At 44.8% G+C, this 13,886-nt stretch overlaps 1 pseudogene; it reads right to left on the minus strand.

Moving 5' to 3' along the window:
- Positions 1–2,648: 2,648 nt before the first annotated feature.
- LOC139024057 (protein sidekick-2-like) overlaps positions 2,649–13,886 on the minus strand; it is a 40,378-nt pseudogene continuing 29,140 nt past the window's right edge.

The following is a 13,886-nucleotide window of genomic DNA, read 5'->3' on the forward strand; positions in this document are numbered from 1 at the left end:
GCTGCGTTTTTTTTTACAACAAAATGGGAAAAAAGTCAAGGGGTGTGAATACATTCAGAAGGCACTGTAGCCTGAAGTTAAGGTATTTTACAAACTAAGTAAGTTTTTCAATCCTTAAAAATGACATACTCAAATCAAATACCCAAATCTAACTGCCTGTAGCTCAGGCCCTGAAGCAATGATATGCATATTATTGGTACCATTTGAAAGGAACCACTTTGAAGTGTATGGAATGTGAAAGGAATGTAGTATAATATAACACAATAGATCTGGTAAAAGATAGTACAAAGAAAAAAAAAAAGATCTTTTGTATTTTTTTGTACCATCTTTTAAATGCAAGAGAAAGGCCATCATGTATTATCCCAGCCAAGGTGCAATTTAGATTTTGGCCACTAGATGGCATCAGTGTATGTGTAAAGTTTTAGACTGATCCAATGAACCATTGCATGTCTGTTAAAAAGACTGCCCAAATGTGCCTGATTTGTTTATTAATAACTTTTCATGTTCAAAATTGTGCACTCTCTTCAAACAATAGCAATGGTATTCTTTCACTCTATTTTGTGATTATTTTGGCATTATATTAACTTTTTTGCACAAAATGTATCCTCTATCATTTCTTCTGATGGATAAGAACTTCTACTTTACTTTATTTTATAGTAAAATATGTTTACTACTGATATTTATTACTGCAGTTGGGWAAGAGCTTGCAAGAAATGCATATCACTGTACTTGTGCATGTGACAATTAATCTTTACGRTTTTAAATGGTTGAAAATGTAGTGATAACACATTTAGATCACAGGAAAAGAAATGTTGTGTTTTTAGATGGTTGAAAGTGTAACATGRGGGATACGACCCCGGGTCTTACACGGGAGCAACCAACATCTTAGACCAAGAGGAAATTCCCTTTTGGTCCGAGGGCAGACACTGGTTTTGGAAGTTTGCAGGCAGGGCTACCTCATAACATGACCATGAGCAACCACGCTCACTAGATTCACCCCCCTTTGACCTCCTCCACGATGAGAGACCACCCTACTTCAGGCACCAATGTAACACACGGGATATGAATCAGGGTCACCCATGGGTGCAACTGATGTCTTTGACCTTTAGACCATGAGGAAATTCCCTTTTGGTCTGAGGGCAGACACTGGTTTTGAACATCGCAGGCGGGGGCTACCTCATCACATGACCATGAGCAACTGTTCCCGACTCATGTCCGTTAGAAAAGCCTAGATTTTGTATTTTTACTCAACCAGGCAAGTTAGTTAAGAACAAATTCTTATTTACAATGTCGGCCTYCCCCTATCCAAGACGACGCTGGGCCAATTGTGCGCCGRCCTATGGGACTCCCAATCACAGCCGGTTGTGATACAGCTTGGAATCTAACCAGGGTCTGTAGTGACGCCTCTAGCACTGAGATGCAGTGCCTTAGACCGCTGCGCCACTCGGGAGCCCTAGTGATAACACATTGGGAATTCAACAAACGTCTGGCTGTCTTTTTGGAAAAASGTTGAAATKTCATTMATCAACATCTCAACCAAATATTARCCAAATGTTCACGTTGAAACAACGTGTTGTGATGGCGGCATACACACCTCAGGAACAACTGAGAAAGTTTGTGTGTGTCTGTCTTTGTGTGTGGTTTGTGTGACAGAATAACCACCTGTACTCCTTCTTTCTCCCTCCCACACTGATCTAGGATCAGTTGAGTGTTGGTGGACCTCAGGGAGGTCCAGTGGAATAATGCTGTGTCAGGGACCTCCCTGCAGGGACCGAGAGACACGCACTGCAGCATACTGAAACACGCACTGCAGCATACTGATACACGCACACACACACAAGTCATACTGTATGCTTTAGTACCCTTGTGGGGACCTAACCCTAATTCTAAAACTAAACCTAATTTTAACCCTAAACCTAAACCCTAATCTTAAAATAGCTCCCGTCCCTGTGGGGGATGTTGGAAATGTTCCCACGAGGGAGAATTTTCTTTGTATCAAATCAAATCAAATTTTACCACATGTTAAGGCAGATGTTAATGCGAGTGTAGCAAAATGCTTGTGCTTCTAGTTTCTGACGGTGCAGTAATATCTAACAAGTAATCTAACAATTTCACAACAACTACCTTATAACACCAAAGTGTAAAGGGATAAATAAGAATATGTATATATAATATATTAGATGAGGACGCCGCGGCATAGGCAAAATGCAAGTAGATGGCATAGAGTACATTATATACATATGAGATGAGTAATGTAGGGTATGTAATCATTATATAAAAGGTGGCATTGTTTAACGTGACTAGTGAATACATTTATTACATCCAATTATTAAAGTGGCAAGAGACTTGAGTCAGTATGTTGGCAGCAGCCACTCAATGTTAGCGATGGCTGTTTAACAGTTTGATGGCCTTGAGATAGAAGCTGTTTTTCAGTCTCTCGGGCACAGCTTTGATGCACCTGTTCTGACCTCGCCTTCTGGATGATAGCGGGGTGAACAGGCAGTGGCTCGGGTGGTTGATGTCCTTGATGATCTTTTTGGTCTTCCTGTTAAGACCAAAAAGATGATGTAGGTGTTGTAGGTGATGTAGGTGTCCTGGAGGGCAGGTAGTTTGCCACCGGTGATGCATTGTGCAGACCATCACAACCCTCACAAAGCCTTACGGTTGTGGGCGGAGCAGTTGCCGTACCAGGTGGTGATACAGCCCGACAGGATGCTCTCGATTCTGTTTCTGTAAAAGTTTGTGTTTTCGGTGACAAAGCCAATTTCTTCAGCCTCCTGAGGTTGAGAGGCGCTGTTGCGCCTTCTTAACCACGCTGTCTGTGTGGGTGGACCAATTCAGTTTGTCCGTGATATGTACGCCGAGGAACTTAACTTTCCGCCTTCTCCCCTAATGTCCCCGTCGATGTGGATATGGGGGTGCGCGCCTCTGCTGTTCTTGGAAGACCACAATCATCTCCTTTGTTTTGTTGACGTTGAGTGTGAGGTTATTTTCCTGACACCACACTCCGAGGTCTCTCACCTCCTCCCTGTAGGCCGTCTCGTCGTTGTTGGTAATCAAGCTACCACTGCAGTGTCGTCTGCAAACTTGATGATTGAAATGGAGGCGTGCATGGCCACGCAGTCATGGGTGAACAGGGGTACAAGAGAGGTCTGAGAACGCAACATTTGTGGGGCCCCAGTGATGAGGATCAGCGGGGTGGCGATGTTGCTTCCTACCCACACCACCTGAGGAGGAAGCCCGTCAGAAAGTCCAGGACCAAGTTGCACAGGGCGGGGTCGAGACCCAGGGTCTCGAGCTTCATGCCGAGTTTGGAGGTACTATGGTGTTAAATTCTTGTCCAGATGGGTTAGGGCAATGTGCAGTGTGATCACCTTTGCGTCGTCTGTGGACCTATTGGGCGGGAGGCAAATTAGAGTGGGTCTAGGTATCGGTAGGGTGGAGGTGATATGATCCTTGACTAGTCTCTCAAAGCATTCATGATGACGGAAGTGAGTGCTACTGGGCGATAGTCGTTTTTCTCAGTTACTTAGTTTCTTGGGGACAGGAACAATGGTGGCCCTCTTGAAGCACGTGGGCACAGCAGACTGGGATAGGGATTGATTGAATATGTCCGTAAACACACCAGCCAGCTGGTCTGCACATGTTCTGAGGACGTGGCTAGGGATGCTGTCTGGGCCAGCAGCCTTGCGAGGGTTACACGTTTAAATGTTTTATGTTGGCCATGGTGAAGGAGAGCCCACAGGTTTGGTAGCGGGCCGTCTCACTGGCACTGTTTGTCCTCAAACGAGCACAGAAATTGTTTAATTTGTCTGGGAGCAAGACGTCGGTGTCTGTGACGGGGCGGTTTTCTTTTTGTAATTTTGATTGACTGTAGACCCTGCCACATACGTCTCGTGTTTGAGCCGTTGAATTGCTACTCTACTTTGTCTCTATACTGACACTTAGCTTTACTGACCTTGTGGGGATATTGGGGGATTTCTGGAACCCACACAGATAGTGATATAAGCCTACACACACACACACACACACACACACACACACACACACACACACACACACACCACACAACACCACACACCACACACACACCACACACCACACACACCACACACAAGGGCTTTGTGTCCTTCACATGGGCAAAAACGTGTGTCTCTCTCTCTCTCTGGCATTTCTCCCCCTGTCCTGCCATGCCGAGGCCTCCCCACTAACTCTCCCTCCTCTCTACCTCTATCTGTATACCACCAGCCATACATACCATTTGACTTTAACTGCTCTGTTCTGTCTGCTCTTTCTCTGTCTGCTCTATTCTGTCTGCTCTATTATGTCTGTCTGTCTGGTCTGTCCTATTATGTTCTGTTATGTCTGTTTTGTTCCGTCTGTCTGCTCTGTTCTGGTCCTGTCTGCTCTGTTCCGGTCTGTCTGCTCTGTTCCGGTCCCTCTACTCATCAACTAGCTCTACTCATCTGAGATCTACTGTCTGGGTCTGAGTTCTGTTCTAATCAACTCGCCCCCTGCACTGTGCCATAGGCAATGTCTGCTCCCTCTTTAATTATAGATATGACGATAGTCATGTCTATATTAGGCATTGGATGAAGCTCAGTGTTAAATTCAAATCTCTATGAAAATTTGCAAATCAACTTTATTGGAGGTACATGAACTTTTGCCAAGAGTGTGCAAAGCTGTCATCAAGGCAAAGGGTGGCTACTTTGAATAATCTCAAATATAAAATATATTTTGATTTGTCTTATTATGTTATTGTTTTTCATTTACATGTATTTCTCAAATCTAGGTTTAAGGAAATACAGGCACGCACTACATTACCACATGACAAAACAGCTCAATCAAGCCTGTTGCTGTAGGTTTTGTAAGTATAAAAGCAAAGCATGCTTTCATTTAATTAAAAAAGCATGAAAAGGCAGTGTAATGGGATAATGTCTTACTGTGGTGTGTGAAGAATCCAATACTTTAGCTTGTATGGGGTACAAATCACATTATTGTGGAAYKACCTCCTCTAAGAATATGAATTAGGCTGTTTGAAAAGATTAGAATCCTAAGCAACCTGCCTACACATYGTTTGAAGTACAATACCAACATAGCTACTGTAGTAGGTCAAAGCTGTGTGATGGGAAACCTTGGTAGAGCATGGGTGGAATAGGCATTGAGGTGCTATTTGTCTTCAGACCAATGCCTATTCTCAATTAAAAGGTAGTTTATTTTGTCTTGAATCATATCTAATTCCATGAACTCCACCTGCCTGCTTTTAATTCTCTTTTTCAAAATACAAAATACTTTTCTARACGATTTCTTTATAATGATTCACAATTTTGTGGTCCCCTTTCACACTACATTAGTATCAAAGGTCTAATTGCATTATGGTGATTTAAGAATGTCTGCTAAATGAACTAAATATACATGTATATGTAAAAATGAACAATTGCAAAGCATGCTGAGTTTTATTCTAATGAGTAAGGCCAATGACAATAGCCAGTGTGATTTGCAGTATACATTTACATTTTGGACAACTAACATAGTTAAAAAACAACATATCACAGTCAGCAAGTAAAARGTTTRTGTAACCATTCCTGAGAATGTTGTTGCTGTTCGGCCCGTTACTTACAAATGTTTTTTGTATTAATTTTTATTTTATTTTAACTCAATACAATACTTTGCAAAAGTATCTTATACTTTATTTTTATACATTGATCTTTAGGGTATTTTGTAGTTGTATTTCGTATTATCAAATTCATGCCCATCCCTCTGTGTGTGTGTGTGTGTGTGTGTGTGTGTGTGTGTGTGTGTGTGTGTGTGTGTGTGTGTGTGTTGTGTGTGTGTTGGTGCAAATCTCTCCAAATGGTTTTCAGTACTACTCACTGTCGACAGAAAGGCGTCTATGGCGTTCGGCTTGGTCTTGTTTTCGCCGTTCTTGTCGTTGACAGCCTGTACGTAGTAACGTCCAGCATCAGGGGCCACTGTGGACAGGATGACCAGAGTGTTGTCCAGAGTAATGGCTCTGAGGAACAAAGAGACACGTTTGGTCACTACAGTGCCACAAACACCACTGACAAAAAGGCCCCTCCGCACATACACACACACTTTACAGTGTAAAACATCCCCAGGAAGGAATGCCTTCCAGGTTTTTGCAGAGCTGAATAAGATTACAGTTGTCCTGTTATATTCTTGTTGTGTGTACCAGCTTCTCCCCTGCTCCAGRCCCGCCCACCCTGTGTTGTGCTAACCAGTGGAGTGAGACCCAGGCCTCCTCTCCCTGCATTCTACCAATTATAGCCCTGCCTCGGTTTACAATCAATGTTTCCTTATTATCAGCGCCTGTTCACCAATTTGGAGCTGGATTGCATGTTCCGACTCATTGCCCCCAACCCCCTCTCCCTTTCCCTCCCTTCCTTCTCTCTCTCCTCCAAGAGTCAGCATACTAACGTGAATGCACCTCTCCCCTGGAGGAATGCAAACCACAGTGAGGATCAGGTGATGCTGTCTATACGGTACACACACATCCTACTGTACATACGGTACACACATCCTACTGTACATACGGTACACGCATCCTACTGCACATACGGTACACACATTCTACTGTACAAGCAGGGAAATAGTAAATAAATGTAGGATACAAATAAACAGATACAATTCATACAAAAATAAAGATATATACAAACACATATGTGCACCTTTGACATACAATATTAGGCCTTTATTCACATGCATATCCAGAGACAACATTTTTACCTTCAATGCACCCTCCTGAATGAACAAGGCCATGGTATTGATAATAAACTGGAAGTCTGAGAGACTTAACAAGTATGCACTTGGCAACCAGCAGCAGCAGTAAGACGTTGTTGTGATTCATGGTGGGTTGTAAATAAGGGGCTCGGCTGTGTGTCCTGGCAMTGTGCTTTGCTTGTGTTCTGTTCGGAGCGGTGAGGTACTAGGATTGGCTTCCTGGGGTGTATGCCTGGTCCTACAGCCTGGCGGCGCAATCCCCCCACCTCTACTCACAGAGACAAATGAATACACATATGCAAACACAAACACGCACGCAACCACAAACACACGCATGCACACACACAATCAACCCCTTCACCTCCCACCACACGTTCACCCAGTTTAGATACCATCTATGTGAATTGAGTTCTTGAATTGCCATGGAATTTGCATCCCATTGCAACCATGAAACACATTTTAAAATGACAAATAGTTACACAAGTTAATATTGAACTCTTTATCAATGATAAAACAAAACTTTTATACTGCAACACTTTATGTTRAAAGTACTTTGGGCAAGCAAATTGCCTTGTCCCAGTAGTGATGAGTTTTGGGGATGTAGAGATTTTTTTTGTGACACATTTTGTTTTTCATGGGGGGTTACAGGTATAATATAAAAATTCAGATAATTCTATACTTTGTACTTACCTGTGGGCTGCCACTCACAAATGATGAAAAAAACTCCACCACCTGGAAACCAGTTGATGGTTCGGATTACGGYATGCTGAGGTCATATCTTTCCATATTCTGTTCAAATTAAAGGGTTGTTCAGATTCACTTAGATATGTGGACCATACCTTTTTAATGGATATCAGGATWTGAGCTTTCCAGAAGTTGTTTATACTGTACACTATAGAGAACAGTCCTTTCAGGAGCCCAGATCATTTKTTTTTAAATCCCATCATTGGATGGTTCAGTAGTTGAGTTTCCAAAGGGACTCCATAMGCCAGRATAGCTGACTTTTTGTAAATATAGAAAAGAGGAGGTGCCTGGTAATGTGTATGTGTCTATCAAGTCTTGGAATGTTCTCAAACCATTACTGTTCATGACATCTGTACAGATTCTACAGATGACACAGATGCTAKGCTACAGGACTGTATTGCTAGCACAGACTAGAATATGTTCCGGGATTCTTCCGAAGGCATTGAGGAGTACACCACATCAGTCATTGGCTTCATCAATAAGTGCATCAATGACGTCGTCCCCACAGTGACCATACGTACATACCCCAACCAGAAGCCATGGATTACAGGCAACATTTGCAATGAGCTAAAGGCGAGAGCTGCCGCTTTCAAGGAGCGAGAMAATAATTCGGACGCTTATAAGAAATCCGACTATGCCCTCAGATGAACCATCAAACAAGCAAAATGTCAATACAGGACTAAGATTGAATCGTATTACAACGGCTCCAATGCCCGGCGGATGTGACAGGGTATGCAAACTATTACAGACTACAAAGGGAAGCACAGCCGCAAGCTGCCCAATGACACAAGCCTACCAGAAGAGCTAAATGACTTCTATGCTCGCTTCGAGGCAAGCAACACTGAAGCATGTACAAGAGCATCAACTGTTCCAGATGACTGTGTGATCACGCTCTCCGCAGCCGATGTGAGAATTACCTTTAAACAGGTCAACATTCACAAAGCTCTATGGAGGAGGTCAGAGACCTGGCCGTGTGGTGCCGGGGTAACYACCTCTCTCTCAACGTGATCAAGACATAGGAGATGATTGTGGACTACAGGAAAAGGAGGACTGAGCTCACCCTCATTCTCATCGATGGGGCTGTAGTGGAGCAGGTTGAGAGCACATCACCAATAAATGATCATGGTCCAAACACGCAAAGACAGATTTAGCATGGGTACCTCAGATCCTCAAAAAGTTATATAGCTGCACCACCGAGAGCAGCCTGACTGGTTGTATCACTGCCTGGTATGGCAACTGCCCATCCTCTGACCGCAAGGCACGACAGAGGGTAGTGGGTACAGCCCAGTACATCACTGGGGCCAAGCTTCCTGCCATCCAGGACCTCTATACCAGGCGGTGTCAGAGGAAGGCCCTAAAAATGTACACCCTAATCATAGACTTTTCTCTCTGCTACCGCAGTACTGGAGCACCAAGTCTAGGTCCAAAAAGCTTCTTAACAACTTCTACCCCCAAGCCATAAGACTCCTAAACAGCTAATCAAATGGCTACCCAGAATATTTGCATTCTACCCCCCCCTCTTTTACGCTGCTGGTACTCTCCGGTTATTATCTACGTATAGTCACTCTACCTACATGTACATATTACCTAAATTATCTCGACTAACCGGTGCCCCCACACATTGACTCTGGACTGGTACCCCCTGTATTTAGCCTCGCTACTGTTATTTTACTGCTGCTCTCTAATAATTTGTTATTTTTATTGATCTATTATTTACTTAACACTTATTTTTCTTATAACTGCATTGTTGATTAAGGGCTTGTAAGTAAGCATTTCACTGTAAGGTCTACCTACACCTGTTGTATTCGGCGCATGTAACAAATAACATTTGATATGATTTTGACCATTGGGGCGATGCAAAAAGCCGCCCTCCAGATTGCAAGGCTTTAAATATTGGAGTATGGGCATGCCATTTTGATTCTCAGTTATATTGTTTTTCAATTTTGTGCCAAATAGAGATTATGTGTGTAATAACAGAACCAAAGCATAGTTTACATTGTTTTAAGGGATATACAGTATCAGTGAAAACCACCTCTTCCAGTGTCACGGTCYTSGCAGTGAGGAGACCAWGGCGCAGCGTGATGATAATACATATTCTTTTTAATAACGAAYAAGYCTGAACTATACAAAATAACAAAYCGAACGTGAACGCTAAATGACACGAGTGCAGACATGCAACATCACATAGACAATAACCCACAAACCAAACTGGAAAATGGCAACCTAAATAGGATCACCAATCAGAGACAACGATAAACAGCTGCCTCTGATTGGGAACCAATCTAGGCCACCATAGACCTGCATGCCAAGACTACACACACACCTAGACATACAAAAACCCTAGAAATACAAACATCATATCCACCCTCCTCACACCCTGACCTGACCAAAATAATACAGTAAACATAGAATACTAAGGTCAGGGCATGACAGTACCCCCCCCAAAGGTGCGGACTCCTGACCGCAAACCTGAACTTATATGGGGGGTCCGGGTGGGCATCTACCTCAGTGGCGGCTCTGGATCTGGATGCCGCCCCCCTTCTTTACACTGAGTCCTCAATTGTAGCACTGACCCGTGGATCATCGCCGGAGGCTCTGGGCTGCGGATCTCGCCGTAGGCCACGGACAGGAGGGCGACTCTGGCAGCTCTGGACAGGAGGGCGACTCTGGCAGCTCCGGACAGGAGGGCGACTCTGGCAGCTCCGGACAGGAGGGCGACTCTGGCAGCTCCGGACAGGAGGGCGACTCTGGCAGCTCCGGACAGGAGGGCGACTCTGGCAGCTCCGGACGGAGGCGACTCTGGCAGCTCGGACAGGAGGGCGACTCTGGCAGCTCCGGACAGGAGGGCGACTCTGGCAGCTCCGGACAGGAGGGCGACTCTGGCAGCTCCGGACAGGAGGGCGACTCTGGCAGCTCCGGACTGGAGAACACGTCTCTGGAGGCTCCGGACTGGAGGGCGTTGCCGGAGGCTCCGGACTGATGACCTTTGTTGGAGGCTTCGTGCCATGACTCCTCACTGGAGGCTTCGTGCCATGGATCATCACTGAGGCTTCGTGCCATGGATCATCACTGGAGGCTTCTTGCCATGGATCATCACTGGAGGCTTCTTGCCATGGATCATCACTGGAGGCTTCGTGCCATGGATCATCACTGGAGGCTTCGTGCCTATGGATCATCACTGGAGGCTTCTTGCCATGGATCATCACTGGAGGCTTCGTGCCATGGATCATCACTGGAGGCTTCGTGCCATGGATCATCACTGGAGGGCTTCGTGCCATGGATCATCACTGGTGGTACTGGGCTGGGGACACGCACCTCAGGGCGAGTGCGAGGAGCAGGAACAGGGCGTACTGAACCCTGGAGGCGCACTGGAGGCCTGGTGCGTGGTGCCGGAACTGGTGGTACCGGGCTGGGGACACGCACCTCAGGGCGAGTGCGGGGAGGAGGAACAGGACGTACTGGACCCTGGAGGCGCACTGGAGGCCTGGTGCGTGGTGCCGGAACTGGTGGTACCGGGCTGGGGACACGCACCTCAGGTCGAGTGCGGGGAGGAGGAACAGGACGTACTGGACCCTGGAAGCGCACTGGAAACCTGGTGAGTGGTGCCGGAACTGGTGGTACCGGGCTGAGGACACGCATCTCAGGGCGAGTGCGGGGAGGAGGAACAGGATACACTGGACTGTGGAGACGCATTGGAGATCCAGAACATAGAGCTGGCTCAATATGTCTTGGCTGGATGCCCATTCTAGCCCTGCAAACGTGAGGAGCTGGAATAGAGCGTACCGGGCTAAGAATGCGAACTGGAGACACCGTGCGCATCTCTGCATAACACGGTGCCTGACCAGTTACACGCTCCCCACGGTAAGCACGAGGAGTTGGCTCAGGTCTCCTACCTGACTCAGCCAATCTCCTCGTGTGCCCCCTTCCCCAAAAATATATTGGGGCTGCCTCTCGGGCTTCCGTGCTAGCCGTGTACCTACATATCGTTGCCGTTCCTCTATTCTCCGGTATTTTTCCTCGTAGTATCACTGTTCCGCTTTCGCTGCCTCTAACTCCTCCTTACGACGGCGATACTCCCCCGGCTGTGTCCAGGGTCCTGCTCCATCTAATATCTCCTCCCAGGTCCATTTTCCCATTAAGCCCCTTTTCTCCTTTTCACGCTGCTTGATCCTGTTATGGTGGGTTATTCTGTCACGATCGTCGCAGTGAGGAGACCAAGGCGCAGCGTGATGATAATACATCTTCTTTTTAATAACGAAGAAGACTGAACAAACTATACAAAATAACAAAACGAACGCTAAATGACACGAGTGCAGACATGCAACATCACATAGACAATAACCCACAAACCAAACTGGAAAATGGCAACCTAAATAGGATCCCCAATCAGAGACAATGATAAACAGCTGCCTCTGATTGGGAACCAATCTAGGCCACCATAGACCTACATATGCCTAGATTACACACACACACACACACACACCTAGACATACAAAAACCCTAGACAATACAAAACAATCAAATCCACCTTCGTCACACCCTGACCTGACCAAAATAATACAGAAAACATAGAATACTAAGGTCAGGGCGTGACATCCAGAGCAATAGGAGACATCATATTCCTCTCTATACTCAGCCAGGGGGCGGAAAAATCATGTCTAAACCAATTTAATATGGGGTGAAATGCCTGGAAATACAATTTAATGTTTGGTACGGATAGTCCTCCTCCGTCTTTTCCTATTTGTAAGTTTGTTCATTTTATCCGGGATCACTTACATTACATTCAGAAAGTAGTCAGACCCCTTCATTTTTCCACATTTTGTTACATTACAMRCTTATTCTAAAATGGAATAAATACATTTTGTTTAACATATTGTATATTTTGCATATTTGTAACATATGTTATGGATTACCATCCATATTATATAATTGAAAATGGGTGATTGACATCCACAATTGAACACATATCACACGAAACGTAACATATCATACCAAATGGATTGTCTTGGATTTACATACAGAATAATACGAAATTATCTAAGACCAGGTTGGTGTGTCTGAGCTGAACCCATAATAAAAACACACACTATCTCTCCAATGCTGCATGTGGAAAACAATAGAATGGCTCCCAGTAGAGGAGAGATATCGAGGTGATGTAAGGAAGCGACAGGGTGTTATTGGTGATGTATACCTGTTCTTTGGGTTTTTACCATGACTTACGAGTTCCAACCGCTCGACTGATTGATTTTAAAGTACTGTATCTCCAAGCGAGAGAGGCTTCATTTGGGATTCCCTGACCGTTGTATAGGCCTCAAAACTGTCTGTCGCCCCAAAGCGCCTCGCAGGACTGACTGAGCAGAGGCTTATGATCCACGGTTAATATTTAATACCATCGTCCTAGCTCATCGCCCTGGAAACACATGCTGGACCATCGCTATAGTGATCAAATATGGATTCTCTTAAATGTGGACTGTCTGGTACGTTAAATGAATCCCAGGTGATTCCCGGGACCTTTCCAAAAAAGGGACACTGCGTAGCGATGCCTGTAGCTTAAAGGATAAGAAACTGGCCTGGGATGAATATAGTTAGTATTGTGGATAGATGTTCACTGTATTAACAGGCAGTAGGACTAGACTACTATGTAATGCAGCCCACTGTGTACCTGAATACTTGTAAACATATAATCTGCACTGAAAGATACACAACGCACAGTTCACACGCTGAATTTATGGCATGTTAAAAGTGGTCTGGCATGGTTAAGAGCTTTGCTTGACGTAGTAATTGGTTTCATACAACGGCTCTCAACGACACAGAACAGGAGACCCAACACCTCATTGGATTTGGATCAAATTCAGGTATAACAGCGACCTCTTCTGTTGAAGAAACCATAAAGTTTATTGGACTAAAAAGACAAAAGATTCACACACCTGTGCAGTGCAGAAGATAATGTTTGAAACAGTGAATATGTGTCTTGTTTAACGTGACTTGTCCTCAGATTCCGTAACTCCCTTTTCCTAAAMAATCACGAAGTCTTCTCATCCCTAAAATAAACCATGAGTTCTGCTAGCGATAGCAATATTAGGGATACTATGTAACTTTGACATTTCATTTTCTTCCGAGATTACAAATCAACATATATGTTAATGTAGTCCACATCGGTTATGAATGTTTCAACCTCTGTGTTGAGAAGTTGTGTTTTTACTGTAATTTCCTGGTTTCAAAGAGCACCAGAAACTACACTCTCACGTGAACCCGCCAGTTCAATGTGTGGGCACCTCATGGCAGTGATTACTCATTCCTGTCTTCTTCGGCCCCCCCTTCACATTAGAGTCATCAGACAAAGTTCTATTGACTGTTGACATCTAGTGGAAGCCGTAGGAAGTGAAAACTCATCAATATCT

The sequence above is a fragment of the Salvelinus sp. IW2-2015 genome, unplaced genomic scaffold (assembly GCF_002910315.2).
Source record: "Salvelinus sp. IW2-2015 unplaced genomic scaffold, ASM291031v2 Un_scaffold928, whole genome shotgun sequence".
Classification (NCBI taxonomy): domain Eukaryota; kingdom Metazoa; phylum Chordata; class Actinopteri; order Salmoniformes; family Salmonidae; genus Salvelinus; species Salvelinus sp. IW2-2015.